Below are 26,709 nucleotides of genomic sequence, written 5' to 3'. Positions count from 1 at the left end.
GTCACTATTATTCACGAGCTTACACAGCAGAAGTACTAAAGTCGCAGTACCACAGTGTACAAAGTACAAGTATTAGCATCAAATATATTTAAAGTATCCAGAACGACTGAGAGCTCCAGAGCTGGACTGAAATCTTTCTTTCTTTTATTACAAGACATATTTGACATCTCCTGTATCAGCAGTGATCAATCCTGATCATCCACTGCACAGCACCACCTCCAGGCAGAGGAGCAGCTTCAGTGACAGACTGCTGTCATTGTCCTGCTCTACGGACAGACTGAAGAGATCGTTCCTCCCCCACGCTGTATGGCTCTTCAACACCTCTTGGGGAGGGCGACAAAAGCAACTAGAAAATTCCCCCTGGGAAATTTTGAAAGGGACACGGGGTGCGTTTGAGCCGACAAAATTATCTACGTTTTAAAGTTTGAATGAAGTCTCTAGGAGAAACTATGGCGAAGCAGCGGACAATTGAAAAAGGCTGCAATGTGAGAAAACGGCAGATATCAGAGGTAGTCAGTCCCTGATTAATGAATTGCTCTCAGCTGTGTTTCTGTGGCTTTCTCCTTGTCTGTCTCTGTTGATCACCTCAGCTGTCTGTGTCTGCTTCTCTCCTCTGCTTCATGTCTCTGTTAACATGAATTAATGAACTGAATCAATAAGCATGAATGGAGTTAATGCTAACAGAGCTAACAGAGCTAACACTAACAGAGCTAACACTAACGGAGCTAACAGCTAACGGTGCGAATAGAGCTAACGGCGCTAACGCTAACAGAGCTAACTGTGCTAACAGAGCTAACAGAGCTAACGGCGTTAACAAGGGGGCGGGGGGATGGGGTTTTCATTATGCATTTGTCTGTGTGTGTGTGTTTATGTATCTGTCGTTGTGTGTGACTGCGTATGTGTGTGTCTTCGTCTGTTTGTGTGTGTGTGTCTGCTTGAACTACACAAGCAGCCCAACCAGCTCCAACATGGAGATGTGTATAGTATATATGTGTCTGAATGTGTGTGTGTGCGTGTGTGCCTGTGTAACTTCTGCCCCACCTGCTGATAATTACCTCTGCACCTCTCCCACTGTTTACCTGTTCCTGTTCAGTTTTGACGTGCTGTTTTTAATCACTTTTTAGCTGTTGGTTAGCCCTTTTTGTGTGTGTGTTTGTGTGACTACTGTCTCAACCTCTTTGGCAAAGAGCTTTCTGAAGCTGAGTTTAACTGCTTGTTGGACAGAGATTGTTTTCAAACAATGCCCTTGTTTTGACTGAGCTCGTTAAGATAATCATTCTCAGGCTGGTTGTCCTGCAGATGTGTGTGCGTGGGTTATTGACCGGTGTGTGTGTAAATGACAGTTGCACCTGTTAAACTCCTCCCTTGAAAAGCGGCTTTTTCGCTGTCGGTTTCTTCCGAACAACTTGCGATTGTGTCAAAACCGTAGCTGCTATCAAAAAACCGACTACACTGTGAGATGCGGACAAGTCTGGGCCAGATGTACGTGTGTTTTATGTCCAGATATTCTTTAGAAAAATGACAAAATGGTCGACTTAAAAAGACTCTGCGACTCAGAGAACAGGAGTTTGTATTGTATGCAGTGAGATTTGGGTTCGGCGAACCTCCTGAACTAAATCCTCTGGTGAGAGAACCGTACCTCGTATCAGAGTGTACTATAGATCATCGGACTCCCGAGAACTTCCTGAGTCCGGCCATCTCCTCGTTTTATTCCTGACACAACAACTTTTCGTTTTATGGCGATCTAAAGACAGGAGGCATTTCTGCTTTGCTCACAAAACAGCTCTGAATTTTAACATGGGACTTAATGGGAGAACAGGAGGGCGCTGGCTGCACAAAACGTCTCACTATTTAAATTCAGTAAGTCTCTCGGCTTTTTCGAGGACATCACACGAAAGAGGACAAGTTTGTCTACAAAAGATCCCAAAATTATGCGTGTAGAGTGTAATTTGTGGCCGTAGCGACGAGAAAAAGAGAAGATTTTCAGATCGTTTTTAGACTCTGTGCCACTCTAGCACGCACTCTAGCACGAACATTCCGCGCAATACACACCCATTATAATCTCAAAATTTCCCGCCAAACGATCACTGTCATTGAACAGTGACTGATCAAAAACTATAGGACCAATCAAAATGTGGATGAACACACCAATAGACCAGACTTGGGTCTACATTTTAAAGTTGAAATGAAGTCTCTCGGTGAATGTATGCCTGAGCTACAGATGTTTGAAAAACTCCAATTTCAATCTTGTTTTTTTCGCCCGTCCCATTCATTTCTTATGGGAAATTTATCGCAGTTTTTCGCGTCTTACGACGCGAAAAACTGCGATAAATTTGAGAAAAGTAATAGCACACCGATCCCGAACAATACGCACGTTTTGATATATAATTTGCGAGGGTTTTCTCAAAGCTGTGGGACGAGTTTGAGGACGAAAACTTGGAGGAAGATGAAAAATAATAACTAGAAAATTCCCCCTGGGAAATTTTGAAAGGGACACGGGGTGCGTTCGAGCCGACAAAATTATCTACGTTTTAAAGTTTGAATGAAGTCTCTAGGAGAAACTATGGCGAAGCAGCGGACAATTGAAAAAGGCTGCAATGTGAGAAAACGGCAGATATCAGAGGTAGTCAGTCCCTGATTAATGAATTGCTCTCAGCTGTGTTTCTGTGGCTTTCTCCTTGTCTGTCTCTGTTGATCACCTCAGCTGTCTGTGTCTGCTTCTCTCCTCTGCTTCATGTCTCTGTTAACATGAATTAATGAACTGAATCAATAAACATGAATGGAGCTAATGCTAACGGAGCTAACAGAGCTAACACTAATGGAGCGAACAGCTAACAGTGCGAATAGAGCTATCGGCGCTAACGCAACCAGAGCTAACTGTGCTAACAGAGCTAATAGAGCTAGCGGCGTTAACAAGGGGGCGGGGGGATGGGGTTTTCATTATGCATTTGTCTGTGTGTGTGTGTTTATGTATCTGTCGTTGTGTGTGACTGCGTATGTGTGTGTCTTCGTCTGTTTCTGTGGCTTTCTCCTTGTCTGTCTCTGTTGATCACCTCAGCTGTCTGTGTCTGCTTCTGTCCTCTGCTTCATGTCTCTGTTAACATGAATTAATGAACTGAATCAATAAGCATGAATGGAGTTAATGCTAACAGAGCTAACAGAGCTAACACTAACGGAGCTAACACTAACGGAGCTAACACTAACGGAGCTAACAGCTAACGGTGCGAATAGAGCTAACGGCGCTAACGCTAACAGAGCTAACTGTGCTAACAGAGCTAACAGAGCTAACGGCGTTAACAAGGGGCGGGGGGATGGGGTTTTCATTATGCATTTGTCTGTGTGTGTGTGTTTATGTATCTGTCGTTGTGTGTGACTGCGTATGTGTGTGTCTTCGTCTGTTTGTGTGTGTGTGTCTGCTTGAACTACACAAGCAGCCAAACCAGCTCCAACATGGAGATGTGTATAGTATATATGTGTCTGAATGTGTGTGTGTGTGTGTGTGTGTGTGTGTGTGCCTGTGTAACTTCTGCATTTGTGTGACTACTGTCTCAACCTCTTTGGCAAAGAGCTTTGTGAAGCTGAGTTTAACTGCTTGTTGGACAGAGATTATTTTCAAACAATGCCCTTGTTTTGACTGAGCTCGTTAAGATAATCACTCTCAGGCTTGTTGTCCTGCAGATGTGTGTGCGTGGGTCCTCTGGTGAGAGAACCGTACCTCGTATCAGAGTGTACTATAGATCATCGGACTCCCGAGAACTTCCTGAGTCCGAATATCATCTCGTTTTATTCCTGAGACAACAACTTTTCGTTTTATGGCGATGTAAAGACAGGAGGCATTTATGCTTTTCTCACAAAACAGCTCTGAATTTTTACATTGGAGTCAATGGGAGAGCTAGAGGGAGGTGGCTACACAAAAAGCCTCACTATTTAAATTCAGTAAGTCTCTCGGCTTTTTCGAGGACATCACATGAAAGAGGACAAGTTTGTCTACAAAAGATCCCAAAATTATGTGTCTCCTATTCACCGTTTGTATTTTACGGCAATTTTAGAAACACATTTCAGGCGATTTTTCACCGGCTGTCTCACTCTAACTTATGACATCACCCACTGTAGAGGGAGAGATTCTGAGCATTTTTGTGAGAAACTTGATGGTCTTCAGATGGTCATAGCTCGAAAACCGTAAGAGATATCAAAAAATGTGCCGGTATTAATTTTGAGCTGACAAATTTATCTACGTTTTAAACTTTGAATGAAGTCTCTAGGACAAAGTATGGCCGAGCTGCGGACAATTGAAAAAGGCTGAAATTTGAGGAAATTTCCCCATTCATTTCTTATGGGAAAGTCTTCGCAGTTGTTCGCGTCTTACGTCGGCCTTCGATGGTCATAGTTCGAAAACCGTAAGAGATATCAAAATGTGCCGAGGGTCATTTGGAGCCGACAAAATTATCTACGTTTTAAAGTTCAAATGAAGTCTCTCGGTGAATGTATGCCTGAGCTACAGACGTTTGAAAAACTCCAATTTCCATCTTTTTTTTTTTCGCCCGTCCCATTCATTCTTATGGGAAATTTATCGCAGTTTTTCGCGTCTTACGACGCGAAAAACTGCGATAAATTTGAGAAAAGTAATAGCACACCGATCCTGATCAAACCGCACGTTTTGATATATAATTTGCAAGGGTTTTCTCAAAGCTGCGGGGCGAGTTCAGGGACAAAAATTTGGAGGATGATGAAAAATAATAATAATAAGAAGAAACGCGCGGGATAGTAATAAGTGACTCGGGGCTATGCCCCGAGTCACTGGCTCCTGCAGCAGAGCTGCAGGAGCCAGTGCCTCGGAGCGTGCCCCGTGTCCCTAACTAGAAAATTCCCTCTGGGAAATTTTGAAAGGGACACGGGGTGTGTTCGAGCCGATGAAATTATCTACGTTTTAAAGTTTGAATGAAGTCTCTAGGACAAAGTATGGCCGAGCAGCGGACAATTGAAAAAGGCTGAAATTTGAGGAAATTTCCCCATTCATTTCTTATGGGAAATTTATCGCAGTTGTTTGCGTCTTACGTCGGCCTTCGATGGTCATAGCTCGAAAACCGTAAGAGATATCAAAATGTGCCGAGGGTCATTTTGAGCCGACAAAATTATCTACGTTTTAAAGTTTGAATGAAGTCTCTAGGAGAAACTATGGCGAAGCAGCGGACAATTGAAAAAGGCTGCAAATTGAGAAAACGGCAGATATCAGAGGTAGTCAGTCCCTGATTAATGAATTGCTCTCAGCTGTGTTTCTGTGGCTTTCTCCTTGTCTGTCTCTGTTGATCACCTCAGCTGTCTGTGTCTGCTTCTCTCCTCTGCTTCATGTCTCTGTTAACATGAATTAATGAACTGAATCAATAAACATGAATGGAGCTAATGCTAACGGAGCTAACAGAGCTAACACTAACTGAGCTAACAGCTAAAGGTGCTAATATAGCTAACGGCGCTAACGCTAACAGAGCTAACTGTGCTAACAGAGCTAACAGAGCTAACGGCGTTAACAAGGGGGCGGGGGGATGGGGTTTTCATTATGCATTTGTCTGTGTGTGTGTGTTTATGTATCTGTCGTTGTGTGTGACTGCGTATGTGTGTGTCTTCGTCTGTTTGTGTGTGTGTGTCTGCTTGAACTACACAAGCAGCCCAACCAGCTCCTACATGGAGATGTGTCTGGTATATGTGTGTCTGAATGTGTGTGTGTGTGTGTGTTTGTTTGTGTGCGTGTGTAACTTCTGCCCCACCTGCTGATAATTACCTCTCTACCTCTCCCACTTTTTACCTGTTCCTGTTCAGTTTTGACGTGCTTGTTTTTAATCACTTTTTAGCTGTTGGTTAGCCCTGCTTGTGTGTGTGTTTGTGTGACTACTTTCTCAACCTTTTTGGCAAAGCGCTTGGTGAAGCTGAGTTTAACTGTTTGTTGGATGGAGATTGTTTTCAAACAATGCCCTTGTTTTGACTGAGCTCGTTAAGATAATCATTCTCAGGCTTGTTGTCCTGCAGATGTGTGTGTGTGGGTTATTGACCGGTGTGTGTGTAAATGACAGTTGCACATGTTAAACTCCTCCCTTGAAAAGCGGCTTTTTCGCTGTCGGTTTCTTCCGAACAACTTGCGATTGTGTCAAAACCGTAGCTGCTATCAAAAAACCGATTACACTGTGAGATGCGGACAAGTCTGGGCCAGATGTACGTGTGTTTTATGTCCAGATATTCTTTAGAAAAATGACAAAATGGTCGACTTAAAAAGACTCTGCGACTCAGAGAACAGGAGTTTGTATTGTATGCAGTGAGATTTGGGTTCGGCGAACCTCCTGAACTAAATCCTCTGGTGAGAGAACCGTACCTCGTATCAGAGTGTACTATAGATCATCGGACTCCCGAGAACTTCCTGAGTCCGGCCATCTCCTCGTTTTATTCCTGACACAACAACTTTTCGTTTTATGGCGATCTAAAGACAGGAGGCATTTCTGCTTTGCTCACAAAACAGCTCTGAATTTTAACATGGGACTTAATGGGAGAACAGGAGGGCGCTGGCTGCACAAAACGTCTCACTATTTAAATTCAGTAAGTCTCTCAGCTTTTTCGAGGACATCACACGAAAGAGGACAAGTTTGTCTACAAAATGAGCCCAAAATTATGCGTGTAGAGTGTAATTTGTGGCCGTAGCGACGAGAAAAAGAGAAGATTTTCAGATCGTTTTTTAGACTCTGTGCCACTCTAGCACGCACTCTAGCACGAACATTCCGCGCAATACACACCCATTATAATCTCAAAATTTCCCGCCAAACGATCACTGTCATTGAACAGTGACTGATCAAAAACTATAGGACCAATCAAAATGTGGATGAACACACCAATAGACCAGACTTGGGTCTACATTTTAAAGTTGAAATGAAGTCTCTCGGTGAATGTATGCCTGAGCTACAGATGTTTGAAAAACTCCAATTTCAATCTTGTTTTTTTCGCCCGTCCCATTCATTTCTTATGGGAAATTTATCGCAGTTTTTCGCGTCTTACGACGCGAAAAACTGCGATAAATTTGAGAAAAGTAATAGCACACCGATCCCGAACAATACGCACGTTTTGATATATAATTTGCGAGGGTTTTCTCAAAGCTGTGGGACGAGTTTGAGGACGAAAACTTGGAGGAAGATGAAAAATAATAATAATAACTAGAAAATTCCCTCTGGGAAATTTTGAAAGGGACACGGGGTGTGTTCGAGCCGACAAAATTATCTACGTTTTAAAGTTTGAATGAAGTCTCTAGGACAAAGTATGGCCGAGCAGCGGACAATTGAAAAAGGCTGAAATTTGAGGAAATTTCCCCATTCATTTCTTATGGGAAATTTATCGCAGTTGTTTGCGTCTTACGTCGGCCTTCGATGGTCATAGCTCGAAAACCGTAAGAGATATCAAAATGTGCCGAGGGTCATTTTGAGCCGACAAAATTATCTACGTTTTAAAGTTTGAATGAAGTCTCTAGGAGAAACTATGGCGAAGCAGCGGACAATTGAAAAAGGCTGCAAATTGAGAAAACGGCAGATATCAGAGGTAGTCAGTCCCTGATTAATGAATTGCTCTCAGCTGTGTTTCTGTGGCTTTCTCCTTGTCTGTCTCTGTTGATCACCTCAGCTGTCTGTGTCTGCTTCTCTCCTCTGCTTCATGTCTCTGTTAACATGAATTAATGAACTGAATCAATAAACATGAATGGAGCTAATGCTAACGGAGCTAACAGAGCTAACACTAACGGAGCTAACAGCTAACGGTGCGAATAGAGCTAACGGCGCTAACGCTAACAGAGCTAACTGTGCTAACAGAGCTAATAGAGCTAACGGCGTTAACAAGGGGGCGGGGGGATGGGGTTTTCATTATGCATTTGTCTGTGTGTGTGTGTTTATGTATCTGTCATTGTGTGTGACTGCGTATGTGTGTGTCTTCGTCTGTTTGTGTGTGTGTGTCTGCTTGAACTACACAAGCAGCCCAACCTGCTCCTACATGGAGATGTGTATGGTATATGTGTGTCTGAATGTGTGTGTGTGTGTGTGTGTGTGCGTGCGTGTGTGCCTGTGTAACTTCTGCCCCACCTGCTGATAATTACCTCTGCACCTCTCCCACTGTTTACCTGTTCCTGTTCAGTTTGACGTGCTGTTTTTAATCACTTTTTAGCTGTTGGTTAGCCCTTTTTGTGTGTGTGTTTGTGTGACTACTGTCTCAACCTTTTTGCGAAACTGCTTTCTGAAGCTGAGTTTAACTGTTTGTTGGACGGAGATTGTTTTCAAACAATGCCCTTGTTTTGACTGAGCTCGTTAAGATAATCACTCTCAGGCTGGTTGTCCTGCAGATGTGTGTGCGTGGGTTATTGACCGGTGTGTGTGTAAATGACAGTTGCACCTGTTAAACTCTTCCCTTGAAAAGCGGCTTTTTCGCTGTCGGTTTCTTCCGAACAACTTGCGATTGTGTCAAAACCGTAGCTGCTATCAAAAAACCGATTACACTGTGAGATGCGGACAAGTCTGGGCCAGATGTACGTGTGTTTTATGTCCAGATATTCTTTAGAAAAATGACAAAATGGTCGACTTAAAAGACTCTGCCACTCAGAGAACATGAGTTTGTATTGTATGCAGTGAGATTTGGGTTCGGCGAACCTCCTGAACTAAATCCTCTGGTGAGAGAACCGTACCTCGTATCAGAGTGTACTATAGATCATCGGACTCCCGAGAACTTCCTGAGTCCGACCATCATCTCGTTTTATTCCTGACACAACAACTTTTCGTTTTATGGCGATCTAAAGACAGGAGGCATTTCTGCTTTGCTCACAAAACAGCTCTGAATTTTAACATGGGACTTAATGGGAGAACAGGAGGGCGCTGGCTGCACAAAACGTCTCACTATTTAAATTCAGTAAGTCTCTCGGCTTTTTCGAGGACATCACACGAAAGAGGACAAGTTTGTCTACAACTGATCCCAAAATTATGCGTGTAGAGTGTAATTTGTGGCCGTAGCGACGAGAAAAAGAGAAGATTTTCAGATCGTTTTTAGACTCTGTGCCACTCTAGCACGCACTCTAGCACGAACATTCCGCGCAATACACACCCATTATAATCTCAAAATTTCCCGCCAAACGATCACTGTCATTGAACAGTGACTGATCAAAAACTATAGGACCAATCAAAATGTGGATGAACACACCAATAGACCAGACTTGGGTCTACATTTTAAAGTTGAAATGAAGTCTCTCGGTGAATGTATGCCTGAGCTACAGATGTTTGAAAAACTCCAATTTCAATCTTGTTTTTTTTCGCCCGTCCCATTCATTTCTTATGGGAAATTTATCAATTTATAAATTTGAGAAAAGTAATAGCACACCGATCCCGAACAATACGCACGTTTTGATATATAATTTGCGAGGGTTTTCTCAAAGCTGCGGGGCGAGTTTGAGGACGAAAACTTGGAGGAAGATGAAAAATAATAATAAGAAGAAGAAGAAGAAGAAGAAGAAACGCGCGGGATAGTAATAAGTGACTCGGGGCTACGCCCCGAGTCACTGGCTCCTGCAGCTATTTCATAGCTGTAGGAGCCAGTGACTCGGGACGTTGCCCCGTGTCCCTAATAAGAAGAAGAAGAAACGCGCGGGATAGTAATAAGTGACTCGGGACGTTGCCCCGTGTCCCTAATAAGAAGAAGAAGAAGAAACGCGCGGGATAGTAATAAGTGACTCGGGGCTACGCCCCGAGTCACTGGCTCCTGCAGCTATTTCATAGCTGTAGGAGCCAGTGACTCGGGACGTTGCCCCGTGTCCCTAACTAGAAAATTCCCCCTGGGAAATTTTGAAAGGGACACGGGGTGCGTTCGAGCCGACAAAATTATCTACGTTTTAAAGTTTGAATGAAGTCTCTAGGAGAAACTATGGCGAAGCAGCGGACAATTGAAAAAGGCTGCATTGTGAGAAAACGGCAGATATCAGAGGTAGTCAGTCCCTGATTAATGAATTGCTCTCAGCTGTGTTTCTGTGGCTTTCTCCTTGTCTGTCTCTGTTGATCACCTCAGCTGTCTGTGTCTGCTTCTCTCCTCTGCTTCATGTCTCTGTTAACATGAATTAATGAACTGAATCAATAAACATGAATGGAGCTAATGCTAACGGAGCTAACAGAGCTAACACTAATGGAGCGAACAGCTAACAGTGCGAATAGAGCTATCGGCGCTAACGCAACCAGAGCTAACTGTGCTAACAGAGCTAATAGAGCGAGCGGCGTTAACAAGGGGGCGGGGGGATGGGGTTTTCATTATGCATTTGTCTGTGTGTGTGTGTTTATGTATCTGTCGTTGTGTGTGACTGCGTATGTGTGTGTCTTCGTCTGTTTCTGTGGCTTTCTCCTTGTCTGTCTCTGTTGATCACCTCAGCTGTCTGTGTCTGCTTCTGTCCTCTGCTTCATGTCTCTGTTAACATGAATTAATGAACTGAATCAATAAGCATGAATGGAGTTAATGCTAACAGAGCTAACAGAGCTAACACTAACGGAGCTAACACTAACGGAGCTAACACTAACGGAGCTAACAGCTAACGGCGCGAATAGAGCTAACGGCGCTAACGCTAACAGAGCTAACTGTGCTAACAGAGCTAACGGCGTTAACAAGGGGCGGGGGGATGGGGTTTTCATTATGCATTTGTCTGTGTGTGTGTGTTTATGTATCTGTCGTTGTGTGTGACTGCGTATGTGTGTGTCTTCGTCTGTTTGTGTGTGTGTGTCTGCTTGAACTACACAAGCAGCCCAACCAGCTCCAACATGGAGATGTGTATAGTATATATGTGTCTGAATGTGTGTGTGTGTGTGTGTGTGTGTGTGTGTGCCTGTGTAACTTCTGCATTTGTGTGACTACTGTCTCAACCTCTTTGGCAAAGAGCTTTGTGAAGCTGAGTTTAACTGCTTGTTGGACAGAGATTATTTTCAAACAATGCCCTTGTTTTGACTGAGCTCGTTAAGATAATCACTCTCAGGCTTGTTGTCCTGCAGATGTGTGTGCGTGGGTTATTGACCGGTGTGTGTGTAAATGACAGTTGCAACTGTTAAACTCTTCCCTTGAAAAGCGGCTTTTTCGCTGTCGGTTTCTTCCGAACAACTTGCGATTGTGTCAAAACCGTAGCTGCTATCAAAAAACCGATTACACTGTGAGATGCGGACAAGTCTGGGCCAGATGTACGTTTGTTTTATGTCCAGATATTCTTTAGAAAAATGACAAAATGGTCGACTTAAAAAGACTCTGCGACTCAGAGAACAGGAGTTTGTATTGTATGCAGTGAGATTTGGGTTCAGCGAACCTCCCGAACTAAATCCTCTGGTGAGAGAACCGTACCTCGTATCAGAGTGTACTATAGATCATCGGACTCCCGAGAACTTCCTGAGTCCGACCATCTCCTCGTTTTATTCCTGAGACAACAACTTTTTGTTTTATGGCGAGCTAAAGACAAGAGGCATTTCTGCTTTGCTCACAAAACAGCTCTGAATTTTAACATGGGACTTAATGGGAGAACAGGAGGGCGCTGGCTGCACAAAACGTCTCACTATTTAAATTCAGTAAGTCTCTCGGCTTTTTCGAGGACATCACACGAAAGAGGACAAGTTTGTCTACAAACTGATCCCAAAATTATGCGTGTAGAGTGTAATTTGTGGCCGTAGCGACGAGAAAACGAGAAGATTTTCAGATCGTTTTTAGACTCTGTGCCACTCTAGCACGCACTCTAGCACGAACATTCCGCGCAATACACACCCATTATAATCTCAAAATTTCCCGCCAAACGATCACTGTCATTGAACAGTGACTGATCAAAAACTATAGGACCAATCAAAATGTGGATGAACACACCAATAGACCAGACTTGGGTCTACATTTTAAAGTTGAAATGAAGTCTCTCGGTGAATGTATGCCTGAGCTACAGATGTTTGAAAAACTCCAATTTCAATCTTGTTTTTTTTCGGCCGTCCCATTCATTTCTTATGGGAAATTTATCGCAGTTTTTCGCGTCGTAAGACGCGAAAAACTGCGATAAATTTGAGAAAAGTAATAGCACACCGATCCCGAACAATACGCACGTTTTGATATATAATTTGCGAGGGTTTTCTCAAAGCTGTGGGACGAGTTTGAGGACGAAAACTTGGAGGAAGATGAAAAATAACTAGAAAATTCCCCCTGGGAAATTTTGAAAGGGACACGGGGTGCGTTCGAGCCGACAAAATTATCTACGTTTAAAGTTTGAATGAAGTCTCTAGGAGAAACTATGGCGAAGCAGCGGACAATTGAAAAAGGCTGCAATTGAGAAAACTGCAGATATCAGAGGCAGTCAGTCCCTGATTAATGAATTGCTCCCAGCTGTGTTTCTGTGGCTTTCTCCTTGTCTGTCTCTGTGATCACCTCAGCTGTCTGTGTCTGCTTCTCTCCTCTGCTTCATGTCTCTGTTAACATGAATTAATGAACTGAATCAATAAACATGAATGGAGCTAATGCTAACAGAGCTAACACTAACTGAGCTAACAGCTAACGGTGCGAATATCGCTAACGGCGGTAGCGCTAACAGAGCTAACTGTGCTAGCAGAGCTAATAGAGCTAACAGCGTTAACAAGGGGGCGGGGGGATGGGGTTTTCATTATGCATTTGTCTGTGTGTGTGTGTTTATGTATCTGTCGTTGTGTGTGACTGCGTATGTGTGTGTCTTCGTCTGTTTGTGTGTGTGTGTCTGCTTGAACTACACAAGCAGCCCAACCTGCTCCTACATGGAGATGTGTCTGGTATATGTGTGTCTGAATGTGTGTGTGTGTGTGTGTTTGTTTGTGTGCGTGTGTAACTTCTGCCCCACCTGCTGATAATTACCTCTCTACCTCTCCCACTTTTTACCTGTTCCTGTTCAGTTTTGACGTGCTTGTTTTTAATCACTTTTTAGCTGTTGGTTAGCCCTGCTTGTGTGTGTGTTTGTGTGACTACTTTCTCAACCTTTTTGGCAAAGCGCTTGGTGAAGCTGAGTTTAACTGTTTGTTGGATGGAGATTGTTTTCAAACAATGCCCTTGTTTTGACTGAGCTCGTTAAGATAATCATTCTCAGGCTTGTTGTCCTGCAGATGTGTGTGCGTGGGTTATTGACCGGTGTGTGTGTAAATGACAGTTGCACCTGTTAAACTCCTCCCTTGAAAAGCGGCTTTTTCGCTGTCGGTTTCTTCCGAACAACTTGCGATTGTGTCAAAACCGTAGCTGCTATCAAAAAACCGATTACACTGTGAGATGCGGACAAGTCTGGGCCAGATGTACGTGTGTTTTATGTCCAGATATTCTTTAGAAAAATGACAAAATGGTCGACTTAAAAAGACTCTGCGACTCAGAGAACAGGAGTTTGTATTGTATGCAGTGAGATTTGGGTTCGGCGAACCTCCTGAACTAAATCCTCTGGTGAGAGAACCGTACCTCGTATCAGAGTGTACTATAGATCATCGGACTCCCGAGAACTTCCTGAGTCCGGCCATCTCCTCGTTTTATTCCTGACACAACAACTTTTCGTTTTATGGCGATCTAAAGACAGGAGGCATTTCTGCTTTGCTCACAAAACAGCTCTGAATTTTAACATGGGACTTAATGGAGAACAGGAGGGCGCTGGCTGCACAAAACGTCTCACTATTTAAATTCAGTAAGTCTCTCGGCTTTTTCGAGGACATCACACGAAAGAGGACAAGTTTGTCTACAAAATGAGCCCAAAATTATGTGTGTAGAGTGTAATTTGTGGCCGTAGCGACGAGAAAAAGAGAAGATTTTCAGATCGTTTTTAGACTCTGTGCCACTCTAGCACGCACTCTAGCACGAACATTCCGCGCAATACACCCATTATAATCTCAAAATTTCCCGCCAAACGATCACTGTCATTGAACAGTGACTGATCAAAAACTATAGGACCAATCAAAATGTGGATGAACACACCAATAGACCAGACTTGGGTCTACATTTTAAAGTTGAAATGAAGTCTCTCGGTGAATGTATGCCTGAGCTACAGATGTTTGAAAAACTCCAATTTCAATCTTGTTTTTTTTCGCCCGTCCCATTCATTTCTTATGGGAAATTTATCGCAGTTTTTCGCGTCTTACGACGCGAAAAACTGCGATAAATTTGAGAAAAGTAATAGCACACCGATCCCGAACAATACGCACGTTTTGATATATAATTTGCGAGGGTTTTCTCAAAGCTGTGGGACGAGTTTGAGGACGAAAACTTGGAGGAAGATGAAAAATAATAATAATAAGAAGAAGAAGAAACGCGCGGGATAGTAATAAGTGACTCGGGGCTACGCCCCGAGTCACTGGCTCCTGCAGCTATTTCATAGCTGTAGGAGCCAGTGACTCGGGACGTTGCCCCGTGTCCCTAACTAGAAAATTCCCCCTGGGAAATTTTGAAAGGGACACGGGGTGCGTTCGAGCCGACAAAATTATCTATGTTTTAAAGTTTGAATGAAGTCTCTAGGACAAAGTATGGCCGAGCAGCGGACAATTGAAAAAGGCTGAAATTTGAGGAAATTTCCCCATTCATTTCTTATGGGAAATTTATCGCAGTTGTTTGCGTCTTACGTCGGCCTTCGATGGTCATAGCTCGAAAACCGTAAGAGATATCAAAATGTGCCGAGGGTCATTTTGAGCCGACAAAATTATCTACGTTTTAAAGTTTGAATGAAGTCTCTAGGAGAAACTATGGCGAAGCAGCGGACAATTGAAAAAGGCTGCAATGTGAGAAAACGGCAGATATCAGAGGTAGTCAGTCCCTGATTAATGAATTGCTCTCAGCTGTGTTTCTGTGGCTTTCTCCTTGTCTGTCTCTGTTGATCACCTCAGCTGTCTGTGTCTGCTTCTCTCCTCTGCTTCATGTCTCTGTTAACATGAATTAATGAACTGAATCAATAAACATGAATGGAGCTAATGCTAACGGAGCTAACAGAGCTAACACTAACGGAGCTAACAGCTAACGGTGCGAATAGAGCTAACGGCGCTAACGCTAACAGAGCTAACTGTGCTAACAGAGCTAATAGAGCTAACGGCGTTAACAAGGGGGCGGGGGGATGGGTTTTCATTATGCATTTGTCTGTGTGTGTGTGTTTATGTATCTGTCATTGTGTGTGACTGCGTATGTGTGTGTCTTCGTCTGTTTGTGTGTGTGTGTCTGCTTGAACTACACAAGCAGCCCAACCAGCTCCTACATGGAGATGTGTATGGTATATGTGTGTCTGAATGTGTGTGTGTGTGTGTGTGTGTGCGTGCGTGTGTGCCTGTGTAACTTCTGCCCCACCTGCTGATAATTACCTCTGCACCTCTCCCACTGTTTACCTGTTCCTGTTCAGTTTTGACGTGCTGTTTTTAATCACTTTTTAGCTGTTGGTTAGCCCTGCTTGTGTGTGTGTTTGTGTGACTACTGTCTCAACCTTTTTGCGAAACTGCTTTCTGAAGCTGAGTTTAACTGTTTGTTGGACGGAGATTGTTTTCAAACAATGCCCTTGTTTTGACTGAGCTCGTTAAGATAATCACTCTCAGGCTGGTTGTCCTGCAGATGTGTGTGCGTGGGTTATTGACCGGTGTGTGTGTAAATGACAGTTGCACCTGTTAAACTCTTCCCTTGAAAAGCGGCTTTTTCGCTGTCGGTTTCTTCCGAACAACTTGCGATTGTGTCAAAACCGTAGCTGCTATCAAAAAACCGATTACACTGTGAGATGCGGACAAGTCTGGGCCAGATGTACGTGTGTTTTATGTCCAGATATTCTTTAGAAAAATGACAAAATGGTCGACTTAAAAAGACTCTGCCACTCAGAGAACAGGAGTTTGTATTGTATGCAGTGAGATTTGGGTTCGGCGAACCTCCTGAACTAAATCCTCTGGTGAGAGAACCGTACCTCGTATCAGAGTGTACTATAGATCATCGGACTCCCGAGAACTTCCTGAGTCCGACCATCATCTCGTTTTATTCCTGACACAACAACTTTTCGTTTTATGGCGATCTAAAGACAGGAGGCATTTCTGCTTTGCTCACAAAACAGCTCTGAATTTTAACATGGGACTTAATGGGAGAACAGGAGGGCGCTGGCTGCACAAAACGTCTCACTATTTAAATTCAGTAAGTCTCTCGGCTTTTTCGAGGACATCACACGAAAGAGGACAAGTTTGTCTACAAAAGATCCCAAAATTATGTGTCTCCTATTCACCGTTTGGATTTTACGGCAATTTTAGAAACACATTTCAGGCGATTTCTCACCGGCTGTCTCACTCTAACTTTTGAATTTATCCACTCTAGGGGGAGAAATTCTGAGCATTTTTGTGAGAAACTTGATGGTCTTCAGATGGTCGTAGCTCGAAAACTGTAAGAGATATCAAAAAATGTGCCGGTATTAATTTTGAGCTGACAAATTTATCTACGTTTTAAACTTTGAATGAAGTCTCTAGGACAAAGTATGGCCGAGCTGCGGACAATTGAAAAAGGCTGAAATTTGAGGAAATTTCCCCATTCATTTCTTATGGGAAATTTATCGCAGTTGTTCGCGTCTTACGTCGGCCTTCGATGGTCATAGCTCGAAAACCGTAAGATTTATCAAAATGTGCCAAGGGTCATTTGGAGCCGACAAAATTATCTACGTTTTAAAGTTTGAATGACGTCTCTAGGAGAAAGTATGGCAGAGCAGCGGACAATTGAAAAAGGCTGAAATTTGAGGACGTCCCCATTCATTTCTTATGGGAAATTTATCGCAGTTTTTCGCGTCTTACGACGCGAAAAACTGCGATAAATTTGAGAAAAGTAATAGCACACCGATCCCGAACAAACCGCACGTTTTGATATATAATTTGCAAGGGTTTTCTCAAAGCTGCGGGGCGAGTTTAGGGACAAAAATTTGGAGGATGATGAAAAATAATAACTAGAAAATTCCCCCTGGGAAATTTTGAAAGGGACACGGGGTGCGTTCGAGCCGACAAAATTATCTACGTTTTAAAGTTTGAATGAAGTCTCTAGGAGAAACTATGGCGAAGCAGCGGACAATTGAAAAAGGCTGAAATTTGAGGAAATTTCCCCATTCATTTCTTATGGGAAATTTATCGCAGTTGTTCGCGTCTTACGACGGCCTTCGATGGTCATAGCTCGAAAACCGTAAGAGATATCAAAATGTGCCGAGGGTCATTTGGAGCCGACAAAATTATCTACGTTTTAAAGTTTGAATGAAGTCTCTAGGAGAAACTATGGCGAAGCAGCGGACAATTGAAAAAGGCTGCAATGTGAGAAAACGGCAGATATCAGAGGCAGTCAGTCCCTGATTAATGAATTGCTCTCAGCTGTGTTTCTGTGGCTTTCTCCTTGTCTGTCTCTGTTGATCACCTCAGCTGTCTGTGTCTGCTTCTCTCCTCTGCTTCATGTCTCTGTTAACATGAATTAATGAACTGAATCAATAAACATGAATGGAGCTAATGCTAATGGAGCTAACAGAGCTAACACTAACTGAGCTAACAGCTAAAGGTGCGAATATAGCTAACGGCGCTAGCGCTAACAGAGCTAACTGTGCTAACAGAGCTAACAGAGCTAACGGCGTTAACAAGGGGGCGGGGGGATGGGGTTTTCATTATGCATTTGTCTGTGTGTGTGTGTTTATGTATCTGTCATTGTGTGTGACTGCGTATGTGTGTGTCTTCGTCTGTTTGTGTGTGTGTGTCTGCTTGAACTACACAAGCAGCCCAACCTGCTCCTACATGGAGATGTGTCTGGTATATGTGTGTCTGAATGTGTGTGTGTGTGTGTGTTTGTTTGTGTGCGTGTGTAACTTCTGCCCCACCTGCTGATAATTACCTCTCTACCTCTCCCACTTTTTACCTGTTCCTGTTCAGTTTTGACGTGCTTGTTTTTAATCACTTTTTAGCTGTTGGTTAGCCCTGCTTGTGTGTGTGTTTGTGTGACTACTTTCTCAACCTTTTTGGCAAAGCGCTTGGTGAAGCTGAGTTTAACTGTTTGTTGGATGGAGATTGTTTTCAAACAATGCCCTTGTTTTGACTGAGCTCGTTAAGATAATCATTCTCAGGCTTGTTGTCCTGCAGATGTGTGTGCGTGGGTTATTGACCGGTGTGTGTGTAAATGACAGTTGCACCTGTTAAACTCCTCCCTTGAAAAGCGGCTTTTTCGCTGTCGGTTTCTTCCGAACAACTTGCGATTGTGTCAAAACCGTAGCTGCTATCGAAAAACCGATTACACTGTGAGATGCGGACAAGTCTGGGCCAGATGTACGTGTGTTTTATGTCCAGATATTCTTTAGAAAAATGACAAAATGGTCGACTTAAAAAGACTCTGCCACTCAGAGAACAGGAGTTTGTATTGTATGCAGTGAGATTTGGGTTCGGCGAACCTCCTGAACTAAATCCTCTGGTGAGAGAACCGTACCTCGTATCAGAGTGTACTATAGATCATCGGACTCCCGAGAACTTCCTGAGTCCGGCCATCTCCTCGTTTTATTCCTGACACAACAACTTTTCGTTTTATGGCGATCTAAAGACAGGAGGCATTTCTGCTTTGCTCACAAAACAGCTCTGAATTTTAACATGGGACTTAATGGGAGAACAGGAGGGCGCTGGCTGCACAAAACGTCTCACTATTTAAATTCAGTAAGTCTCTCGGCTTTTTCGAGGACATCACACGAAAGAGGACAAGTTTGTCTACAAACTGAGCCCAAAATTATGCGTGTAGAGTGTAATTTGTGGCCGTAGCGACGAGAAAACGAGAAGATTTTCAGATCGTTTTTAGACTCTGTGCCACTCTAGCACGCACTCTAGCACGAACATTCCGCGCAATACACACCCATTATAATCTCAAAATTTCCCGCCAAACGATCACTGTCATTGAACAGTGACTGATCAAAAACTATAGGACCAATCAAAATGTGGATGAACACACCAATAGACCAGACTTGGGTCTACATTTTAAAGTTGAAATGAAGTCTCTCGGTGAATGTATGCCTGAGCTACAGATGTTTGAAAAACTCCAATTTCAATCTTGTTTTTTTTCGGCCGTCCCATTCATTTCTTATGGGAAATTTATCGCAGTTTTTCGCGTCGTAAGACGCGAAAAACTGCGATAAATTTGAGAAAAGTAATAGCACACCGATCCCGAACAATACGCACGTTTTGATATATAATTTGCGAGGGTTTTCTCAAAGCTGTGGGACGAGTTTGAGGACGAAAACTTGGAGGAAGATGAAAAATAATAATAATAAGAAGAAGAAGAAACGCGCGGGATAGTAATAAGTGACTCGGGGCTACGCCCCGAGTCACTGGCTCCTGCAGCTATTTCATAGCTGTAGGAGCCAGTGACTCGGGACGTTGCCCCGTGTCCCTAACTAGAAAATTCCCCCTGGGAAATTTTGAAAGGGACACGGGGTGTGTTCGAGCCGACAAAATTATCTACGTTTTAAAGTTTGAATGAAGTCTCTAGGACAAAGTATGGCCGAGCAGCGGACAATTGAAAAAGGCTGAAATTTGAGGAAATTTCCCCATTCATTTCTTATGGGAAATTTATCGCAGTTGTTTGCGTCTTACGTCGGCCTTCGATGGTCATAGCTCGAAAACCGTAAGAGATATCAAAATGTGCCGAGGGTCATTTTGAGCCGACAAAATTATCTATGTTTTAAAGTTTGAATGAAGTCTCTAGGAGAAACTATGGCGAAGCAGCGGACAATTGAAAAAGGCTGCAATGTGAGAAAACTGCAGATATCAGAGGCAGTCAGTCCCTGATTAATGAATTGCTCTCAGCTGTGTTTCTGTGGCTTTCTCCTTGTCTGTCTCTGTTGATCACCTCAGCTGTCTGTGTCTGCTTCTCTCCTCTGCTTCATGTCTCTGTTAACATGAATTAATGAACTGAATCAATAAGCATGAATGGAGTTAATGCTAACAGAGCTAACACTAACGGAGCTAACACTAACGGAGCTAACAGCTAACGGCGCGAATAGAGCTAACGGCGCTAACGCTAACAGAGCTAACTGTGCTAACAGAGCTAATAGAGCTAACGGTGTTAACAAGGGGGCGGGGGGATGGGGTTTTCATTATGCATTTGTCTGTGTATGTGTGTTTATGTATCTGTCATTGTGTGTGACTGCGTATGTGTGTGTCTTCGTCTGTTTGTGTGTGTGTGTCTGCTTGAACTACACAAGCAGCCCAACCAGCTCCTACATGGAGATGTGTATAGTATATATGTGTCTGAATGTGTGTGTGTGTGTGTGTGTGCGTGTGTGCCTGTGTAACTTCTGCCCCACCTGCTGATAATTACCTCTCTACCTCTCCCACTTTTTACCTGTTCCTGTTCAGTTTTGACGTGCTGTTTTTAATCACTTTTTAGCTGTTGGTTAGCCCTGCTTGTGTGTGTGTTTGTGTGACTACTGTCTCAACCTTTTTGGCAAAGCGCTTGGTGAAGCTGAGTTTAACTGTTTGTTGGATGGAGATTGTTTTCAAACAATGCCCTTGTTTTGACTGAGCTCGTTAAGATAATCATTCTCAGGCTTGTTGTCCTGCAGATGTGTGTGCGTGGGTTATTGACCGGTGTGTGTGTAAATGACAGTTGCACCTGTTAAACTCCTCCCTTGAAAAGCGGCTTTTTCGCTGTCGGTTTCTTCCGAACAACTTGCGATTGTGTCAAAACCGTAGCTGCTATCAAAAAACCGATTACACTGTGAGATGCGGACAAGTCTGGGCCAGATGTACGTGTGTTTTATGTCCAGATATTCTTTAGAAAAATGACAAAATGGTCGACTTAAAAAGACTCTGCGACTCAGAGAACAGGAGTTTGTATTGTATGCAGTGAGATTTGGGTTCGGCGAACCTCCTGAACTAAATCCTCTGGTGAGAGAACCGTACCTCGTATCAGAGTGTACTATAGATCATCGGACTCCCGAGAACTTCCTGAGTCCGGCCATCTCCTCGTTTTATTCCTGACACAACAACTTTTCGTTTTATGGCGATCTAAAGACAGGAGGCATTTCTGCTTTGCTCACAAAACAGCTCTGAATTTTAACATGGGACTTAATGGGAGAACAGGAGGGCGCTGGCTGCACAAAACGTCTCACTATTTAAATTCAGTAAGTCTCTCGGCTTTTTCGAGGACATCACACGAAAGAGGACAAGTTTGTCTACAAAATGAGCCCAAAATTATGCGTGTAGAGTGTAATTTGTGGCCGTAGCGACGAGAAAAAGAGAAGATTTTCAGATCGTTTTTAGACTCTGTGCCACTCTAGCACGCACTCTAGCACGAACATTCCGCGCAATACACACCCATTATAATCTCAAAATTTCCCGCCAAACGATCACTGTCATTGAACAGTGACTGATCAAAAACTATAGGACCAATCAAAATGTGGATGAACACACCAATAGACCAGACTTGGGTCTACATTTTAAAGTTGAAATGAAGTCTCTCGGTGAATGTATGCCTGAGCTACAGATGTTTGAAAAACTCCAATTTCAATCTTGTTTTTTTCGGCCGTCCCATTCATTTCTTATGGGAAATTTATCGCAGTTTTTCGCGTCTTACGACGCGAAAAACTGCGATAAATTTGAGAAAAGTAATAGCACACCGATCCCGAACAATACGCACGTTTTGATATATAATTTGCGAGGGTTTTCTCAAAGCTGCGGGGCGAGTTTGAGGACGAAAACTTGGAGGAAGATGAAAAATAATAACTAGAAAATTCCCCCTGGGAAATTTTGAAAGGGACACGGGGTGCGTTCGAGCCGACAAAATTATCTACGTTTTAAAGTTTGAATGAAGTCTCTAGGAGAAACTATGGCGAAGCAGCGGACAATTGAAAAAGGCTGCAATTTGAGGAAATTTCCCCATTCATTTCTTATGGGAAATTTATCGCAGTTGTTCGCGTCTTACGTCGGCCTTCGATGGTCATAGCTCGAAAACCGTAAGAGATATCAAAATGTGCCGAGGGTCATTTGGAGCCGACAAAATTATCTACGTTTTAAAGTTTGAATGAAGTCTCTAGGAGAAACTATGGCGAAGCAGCGGACAATTGAAAAAGGCTGCAATGTGAGAAAACGGCAGATATCAGAGGCAGTCAGTCCCTGATTAATGAATTGCTCTCAGCTGTGTTTCTGTGGCTTTCTCCTTGTCTGTCTCTGTTGATCACCTCAGCTGTCTGTGTCTGCTTCTCTCCTCTGCTTCATGTCTCTGTTAACATGAATTAATGAACTGAATCAATAAGCATGAATGGAGTTAATGCTAACAGAGCTAACAGAGCTAACACTAACGGAGCTAACACTAACGGAGCTAACAGCTAACGGCGCGAATAGAGCTAATGGCGCTAACGCTAACAGAGCTAACTGTGCTAACAGAGCTAATAGAGCTAACGGTGTTAACAAGGGGGCGGGGGGATGGGGTTTTCATTATGCATTTGTCTGTGTGTGTGTGTTTATGTATCTGTCGTTGTGTGTGACTGCGTATGTGTGTGTCTTCGTCTGTTTGTGTGTGTGTGTCTGCTTGAACTACACAAGCAGCCCAACCAGCTCCTACATGGAGATGTGTCTGGTATATGTGTGTCTGAATGTGTGTGTGTGCGTGTGTGCCTGTGTAACTTCTGCCCCACCTGCTGATAATTACCTCTGCACCTCTCCCACTGTTTACCTGTTCCTGTTCAGTTTTGACGTGCTGTTTTTAATCACTTTTTAGCTGTTGGTTAGCCCTTTTTGTGTGTGCATTTGTGTGACTACTGTCTCAACCTCTTTGGCAAAGAGCTTTCTGAAGCTGAGTTTAACTGCTTGTTGGACAGAGATTGTTTTCAAACAATGCCCTTGTTTTGACTGAGCTCGTTAAGATAATCATTCTCAGGCTGGTTGTCCTGCAGATGTGTGTGCGTGGGTTATTGACCGGTGTGTGTGTAAATGACAGTTGCACCTGTTAAACTCCTCCCTTGAAAAGCGGCTTTTTCGCTGTCGGTTTCTTCCGAACAACTTGCGATTGTGTCAAAACCGTAGCTGCTATCAAAAAACCGACTACACTGTGAGATGCGGACAAGTCTGGGCCAGATGTACGTGTGTTTTATGTCCAGATATTCTTTAGAAAAATGACAAAATGGTCGACTTAAAAAGACTCTGCGACTCAGAGAACAGGAGTTTGTATTGTATGCAGTGAGATTTGGGTTCGGCGAACCTCCTGAACTAAATCCTCTGGTGAGAGAACCGTACCTCGTATCAGAGTGTACTATAGATCATCGGACTCCCGAGAACTTCCTGAGTCCGGCCATCTCCTCGTTTTATTCCTGACACAACAACTTTTCATTTTATGGCGATCTAAAGACAGGAGGCATTTCTGCTTTGCTCACAAAACAGCTCTGAATTTTAACATGGGACTTAATGGGAGAACAGGAGGGCGCTGGCTGCACAAAACGTCTCACTATTTAAATTCAGTAAGTCTCTCGGCTTTTTCGAGGACATCACACGAAAGAGGACAAGTTTGTCTACAAACTGATCCCAAAATTATGCGTGTAGAGTGTAATTTGTGGCCGTAGCGACGAGAAAAAGAGAAGATTTTCAGATCGTTTTTAGACTCTGTGCCACTCTAGCACGCACTCTAGCACGAACATTCCGCGCAATACACACCCATTATAATCTCAAAATTTCCCGCCAAACGATCACTGTCATTGAACAGTGACTGATCAAAAACTATAGGACCAATCAAAATGTGGATGAACACACCAATAGACCAGACTTGGGTCTACATTTTAAAGTTGAAATGAAGTCTCTCGGTGAATGTATGCCTGAGCTACAGATGTTTGAAAAACTCCAATTTCAATCTTGTTTTTTTCGGCCGTCCCATTCATTTCTTATGGGAAATTTATCGCAGTTTTTTCGCGTCTTACGACGCGAAAAACTGCGATAAATTTGAGAAAAGTAATAGCACACCGATCCCGAACAATACGCACGTTTTGATATATAATTTGCGAGGGTTTTCTCAAAGCTGTGAGGCGAGTTTGAGGACGAAAACTTGGAGGAAGATGAAAAATAACTAGAAAATTCCCCCTGGGAAATTTTGAAAGGGACACGGGGTGCGTTCGAGCCGACAAAATTATCTACGTTTTAAAGTTTGAATGAAGTCTCTAGGACAAAGTATGGCCGAGCAGCGGACAATTGAAAAAGGCTGAAATTTGAGGAAATTTCCCCATTCATTTCTTTTGGGAAATTTATCGCAGTTGTTTGCGTCTTACGTCGGCCTTCGATGGTCATAGCTCGAAAACCGTAAGAGATATCAAAATGTGCCGAGGGTCATTTTGAGCCGACAAAATTATCTACGTTTTAAAGTTTGAATGAAGTCTCTAGGAGAAACTATGGCGAAGCAGCGGACAATTGAAAAAGGCTGCAATTTGAGAAAACAGCAGATATCAGAGGCAGTCAGTCCCTGATTAATGAACTGGTCCCAGCTGTGTTTCTGTGGCTTTCTCCTTGTCTGTCTCTGTTGATCACCTCAGCTGTCTGTGTCTGCTTCTCTCCTCTGCTTCATGTCTCTGTTAACATGAATTAATGAACTGAATCAATAAACATGAATGGAGCTAATGCTAACGGAGCTAACAGAGCTAACACTAACTGAGCTAACAGCTAAAGGTGCGAATATAGCTAACGGCGCTAGCGCTAACAGAGCTAACTGTGCTAACAGAGCTAACAGAGCTAACGGCGTTAACAAGGGGGCGGGGGGATGGGGTTTTCATTATGCATTTGTCTGTGTGTGTGTGTTTATGTATCTGTCGTTGTGTGTGACTGCGTATGTGTGTGTCTTCGTCTGTTTGTGTGTGTGTGTCTGCTTGAACTACACAAGCAGCCCAACCAGCTCCTACATGGAGATGTGTCTGGTATATGTGTGTCTGAATGTGTGTGTGTGTGTGTGTTTGTTTGTGTGCGTGTGTAACTTCTGCCCCACCTGCTGATAATTACCTCTCTACCTCTCCCACTTTTTACCTGTTCCTGTTCAGTTTTGACGTGCTTGTTTTTAATCACTTTTTAGCTGTTGGTTAGCCCTGCTTGTGTGTGTGTTTGTGTGACTACTGTCTCAACCTTTTTGGCAAAGCGCTTGGTGAAGCTGAGTTTAACTGTTTGTTGGATGGAGATTGTTTTCAAACAATGCCCTTGTTTTGACTGAGCTCGTTAAGATAATCATTCTCAGGCTTGTTGTCCTGCAGATGTGTGTGCGTGGGTTATTGACCGGTGTGTGTGTAAATGACAGTTGCACCTGTTAAACTCTTCCCTTGAAAAGCGGCTTTTTCGCTGTCGGTTTCTTCCGAACAACTTGCGATTGTGTCAAAACCGTAGCTGCTATCAAAAAACCGATTACACTGTGAGATGCGGACAAGTCTGGGCCAGATGTACGTGTGTTTTATGTCCAGATATTCTTTAGAAAAATGACAAAATGGTCGACTTAAAAAGACTCTGCGACTCAGAGAACAGGAGTTTGTATTGTATGCAGTGAGATTTGGGTTCGGCGAACCTCCCGAACTAAATCCTCTGGTGAGAGAACCGTACCTCGTATCAGAGTGTACTATAGATCATCGGACTCCCGAGAACTTCCTGAGTCCGGCCATCTCCTCGTTTTATTCCTGACACAACAACTTTTCGTTTTATGGCGATCTAAAGACAGGAGGCATTTCTGCTTTGCTCACAAAACAGCTCTGAATTTTAACATGGGACTTAATGGGAGAACAGGAGGGCGCTGGCTGCACAAAACGTCTCACTATTTAAATTCAGTAAGTCTCTCGGCTTTTTCGAGGACATCACACGAAAGAGGACAAGTTTGTCTACAAACTGAGCCCAAAATTATGCGTGTAGAGTGTAATTTGTGGCCGTAGCGACGAGAAAACGAGAAGATTTTCAGATCGTTTTTAGACTCTGTGCCACTCTAGCACGCACTCTAGCACGAACATTCCGCGCAATACACACCCATTATAATCTCAAAATTTCCCGCCAAACGATCACTGTCATTGAACAGTGACTGATCAAAAACTATAGGACCAATCAAAATGTGGATGAACACACCAATAGACCAGACTTGGGTCTACATTTTAAAGTTGAAATGAAGTCTCTCGGTGAATGTATGCCTGAGCTACAGATGTTTGAAAAACTCCAATTTCAATCTTGTTTTTTTCGGCCGTCCCATTCATTTCTTATGGGAAATTTATCGCAGTTTTTCGCGTCTTACGACGCGAAAAACTGCGATAAATTTGAGAAAAGTAATAGCACACCGATCCCGAACAATACGCACGTTTTGATATATAATTTGCGAGGGTTTTCTCAAAGCTGTGGGACGAGTTTGAGGACGAAAACTTGGAGGAAGATGAAAAATAATAATAATAAGAAGAAGAAGAAACGCGCGGGATAGTAATAAGCTGCTCCTGCAGCTATTTCATAGCTGTAGGAGCCAGTGACTCGGGACGTTGCCCCGTGTCCCTAATAATAATAATAAGAAGAAGAAACGCGCGGGATAGTAATAAGTGACTCGGGGCTACGCCCCGAGTCACTGGCTCCTGCAGCTATTTCATAGCTGTAGGAGCCAGTGACTCGGAGCGTGCCCCGTGTCCCTAACTAGAAAATTCCCCCTGGGAAATTTTGAAAGGGACACGGGGTGCGTTCGAGCCGACAAAATTATCTACGTTTTGAAGTTTGAATGAAGTCT

The sequence above is a fragment of the Chelmon rostratus genome, chromosome 18 (assembly GCF_017976325.1).
Source record: "Chelmon rostratus isolate fCheRos1 chromosome 18, fCheRos1.pri, whole genome shotgun sequence".
Lineage (NCBI taxonomy): Eukaryota > Metazoa > Chordata > Actinopteri > Chaetodontiformes > Chaetodontidae > Chelmon > Chelmon rostratus.
Note: the sequence above shows the minus strand (reverse complement) of the source record.